Genomic DNA, 4,547 nt, shown 5'->3' with positions numbered 1-4,547 from the left:
CCACAAGATCACATAAATTAACAAAACTACAATATGTACATTTAATTCAGGTTTCAAAGCAGATGGTGGTGACGTCAGCAAAACAAAATTCAGTCAACAACATACAATTTCAGAGCTGGGCCATCCTGACTCTAACACGAATTTGGACTTGCATGTGTTGGAACGGGCTAACACATGTGAGAAAACAAAGAAAGACAAAAATTATTTGGAAAATCTTCTAACTAGGGCACCTCACTATAAAAATGTACTGGTGTAATTATCTATGCTGGAAAGAAACAAAGAATACCCCATTTAGAATATACCTCTCTTCATGGAATAGCAGACAGGAAAGTTTCATCGAGTGAAACGTTCACCATCTCCTGACATCAGTAGACAACAGCAGCATTAGGACAGTGCAGAACACGAGCTGCACAAAAGAAAGGTCAGCAGTTCAAAATTTATTGGACATATTAGTACTGAACAGCATAAGCAATAGGGCAATTAAAATTGAAGAAAACTCATAATATGAAGATCAAATGTGGCAGAAGACTTAGTGAGGGACAGGTGGTGATAGCATGAACACCCAATAAGAACTCTCAGGCTTCAGCAGGCAGCAGCAGACACACAGCCGGAGTAGACTGACAGACTGACTAAACATTTCAAAGTCTCTCTCTAATTAGAAATGACCATAGCCTTGTGTTTGGTTCTCCACGTGGGCTCATCGTACGCACAAGGATCAGCATCCAATTGTAGCTGCTGACACCATCAAGTTTGCAACTATTCCGGATTTTCTCAGATAATATTAGATCATTCCAATGAATTCATACACGTCTGCCAAAATATTATATTTTCTAGTTGATTGTTACTCTAGTTTTCTTTCTTACGCTACACAGGATGAACTGAACATTTCTCACGTGAAAAGTATGAGTTTCCTGTCTTGTTCGACAGCTAGAACAAATATTGTTCTCCAGTATTGGATCTTTCATAGATTCACACACTCCCCGTCTTTGAAGTGGGAGTCCCACAATATTATTACAAGAGCTGCGCAACATATACCAATATAATACAATGCAGTAGATAGCCACTGCAGTACCCTATCCATATCCTTTTGTAAAAAAAGAACCAAACCTAGTTCACAACCAATCAAACAACAACACCCTGTAGAACCTTCACCATAGAGGCTGAGTTCCTGAGATTTTTCTACCGGACGTTGTGTGAGAGGGAGTCTCCCTAAACTCTGCTCAGTATGTTTCCAAACTTCTGATATATTGATCTATCCCTCACCATTTCAGACTCTGCTAAGAAAGAACTCTTCAAGTCATTTGGATCTTGTGGTAAGAAGAGACTTCACCAGGAGGGTCCCCATAAAGATTGTAAGTATTGCTTGTACCCACAACATAAGGTCAAAGACTGTAAAATTTGTAGGACCTGTTCAACCAAAACCCTAAATGACAGAGAGGGTAAATTGTTAATTTGGTTACAGAGACTCAAAACTAAATCTGATGTCATCTTTGAAGATTAGGACACTGCTTAGCTCTCATGTCTCTTCTGAAAAACATAAAAAGAGAGAGAGGTCCCAAGAGTCTCCTGAGGGTCATAAAAAGGCTACTAAGAACATGCACCATGACCTCACATACTTCCTCACAAAAAGAAAAACCTTTGAAGAAAAAATTTGATCTAGTAATGGTACCGAAAACCTCCACTCTGTCGATGGAAATACCTCACACACCAGCTAAAGCCTAGTTGACTAAACCTTCATTAACAAAGCACCAAACGTTGACGAAGTATCCACTGTTGACGAAACATTCATCGTCCTCAACACCTCCACCGTCGACGACACTCCCACCGCCTCTATCATCAATGACGACTCCACCGTCCATGACTGATTCATCGTCAACGGTGCCTAAATCGTTCACATTCGATACACCATTAATGACCGCTACATCACCGACAACTACTAAACCATCAGCGGCAGCAACACAAACAACTTCTTCATTACATCATGGATGGCACACTTCTCGTCAACCCCTCCGTCATATAGAATTAAAAGGTCTGCAAGCTTGCAAGTTACACCTCTTTTTCAAGCATCGTCACCAAGACAATTTTACCAAGATCCTTTGCAGGTAGCACCTTTACCACCTGCCAATTTTCTGGAAGAATATCATGATGAAGGGTTATTTGGACCAGCTCACAGCCCATCACAGCTGAATGTCAAATACCAAGATGATGATGATGACGTATATGACCAATATTACACCCAGGAGTTTCGCCCACGAAGTGCAGCAGCCAAAACCCAGCAATATATATATAGAACCCATTCAAGAATCAATGGTTCCGCTTCCTATGGCTTTAGTACAAGACTTACATGCCATGTTATTGGACTACCGTACAAGTTTCCCAACACCTGTGGGATCGCTACCACCTCCTTTTCCAATAACACCACCTCCTACGCCTCCTTCAACACCAAGGGTTGTTCCATCCGCACATATTGCCAATCCACCAATGCAAGATCCGCTTTCAACTGATGATAAAGATGTGGAGGAAGGTGAAATTCATGATGCCAGATCCTCCAGCAATGAATGGGATGGCTACATAATTCCCACACCTTCTCATCCACCCGCCCAACTTCAAACTCACCACCAGAGGACATTGGTGATTTAGGTGGTTTTCAAGCTCTCATGGAAAGGGCCACAACAAGATTTCATCTACCTATGGCAGTCAAGCAGTCTGACTGCTTTCTCTATGATTTTATAGACCAATCAAGAAGAGCTATCAGAGCGATCCTAACCATCGACTATATTTGGGAAGAAGGCGTAAAGGTCATGAAGACAGCAGCTACAGTTACTACAGTCTTGCCAAAAATAGACAAAAAATATAAGGCCACAGACGATGCACAAGCATGTTTGGTGAGACATCCAAAGCCAGACTCCGTGATCACCCAGGCTGCACAAAGATCTAAGAATCCCTCTGCGCCTATCACTTCCCCGCCTGACAAGGAGGGTAGAAGACTTGATAATATAGGCAAAAGTTTCATGACCATCTCTGGGACTATGGTGCAGGCAACCAGTGCTTAAGCAATACTGTGGAGATATGACTGCCAGATATCGCACCTTATCTAGACTTTCTGCCAGATGATAAAAAACAAGAGGCATGAAAAATCTTACTGGAGGGCGAAAGAGCAGCCATCCTTAGACACCAAGGTTGGCTTAAGCCGACCACTTTCTGTCCAGAGGTACAAAGTAGGGTTCTGGACAAGCCTTTCGATGGCGATATGCTATTTGGCAAACATACAGATGATGCCTTACAGACCATCAAAGCAGATAACGATAAAGCTAGGTCTCTAACACTACAGTATAAGAAAATACTCTTTTGTGAGGCATGAGGCAGAGGAACCTATGCGTTTTGTGGAAACTATCAAAGGTACCAACCTCATAATTATCAATCATTTTGTTCCACTTACCTACCAGCAGCACCACAAAATATTGTGCACTACCTCAAGTTGCATTTGCCAGACAGCAGTCCGGACATAAGCAAACAGCACAGCCTAGAGACATAGGCTGAGTCCAGGAATAAGTGACAATTCAGTGGAGCCTGCTACAGTTTCCCCTATCCTACCACCCAAGGGATCACACATATCTCATTACTACAACCAATGCAAACACATTACCACAGACAAGTGGGACTTGGATATAATAAAATATGGCCATACTTTGGAGTTTGTCCAGCTTCCACCTCCTCATCGGCCACACAAACATCACCACTTACACAAATCCATTTACTCAAAAAGGAAGTAGCCATCATGCTACAAAAGGGTGCAATAGAGAAACACACTTGTTCTCAGAGAGGAAAGGGGTTTTATGCTCGTTTCTTTCTAATAAAGAAAAAGTCGGGAGAATGGTGCTCTATTCTAGACCTCAGGAAGCTAAACAAATATATAGAGATTTTTTTTTCCATATGGTTAAGCTCCAAGAGATATTACATCTTCTCAACTATGCGGACTTTATGGCTACTCTTGATTTGCACGACGCCTACTTTCACCTCCCTATCCACCCAAAGCATCAAAAATTGCTAAGCTTTACTGTGGCAGGAGCTCACTTTCAGTTCAAAGTCCTACCCTTCGAGTGCTTACCAAATGCATTGCCCCAGTAGCAGCAGATTTGAGGCTCAAAGAATTACAACATTTTCCATACCTCGACGACTGGCTTATAAAAGCACCATCTCTTCACGAGACATCAGAAGCCAGGTCGATTTGCCTCCGGCTGTTTTGCTCTGTAGGACTAACAGTACATTTTCCAAAATCGGTACTCTTAACCTCTCAGCCAATACATTTTCTCAGAGCAACTCTGGACACCATACAAACAAGGCATTCTTGTCTACAGAAAGCCAAAAAAGCATAATGTCACTGGCTACAATCTACCCAGAACAGAGTTTGTTTCTGTGCGTATCCTCAAGACATTTCTCGACATGATTCTTCAGCCTTTCTCATGCTGCCTCACTCACGTCTCAGAATGAGACCATTCCAACAACAGTTAAACAAACAATGCTTCAAGTAACTGGATCCTTCAACA

The sequence above is a fragment of the Pleurodeles waltl genome, chromosome 8, assembly GCF_031143425.1.
Source record: "Pleurodeles waltl isolate 20211129_DDA chromosome 8, aPleWal1.hap1.20221129, whole genome shotgun sequence".
NCBI classification, from domain to species: domain Eukaryota; kingdom Metazoa; phylum Chordata; class Amphibia; order Caudata; family Salamandridae; genus Pleurodeles; species Pleurodeles waltl.
Note: the sequence above shows the minus strand (reverse complement) of the source record.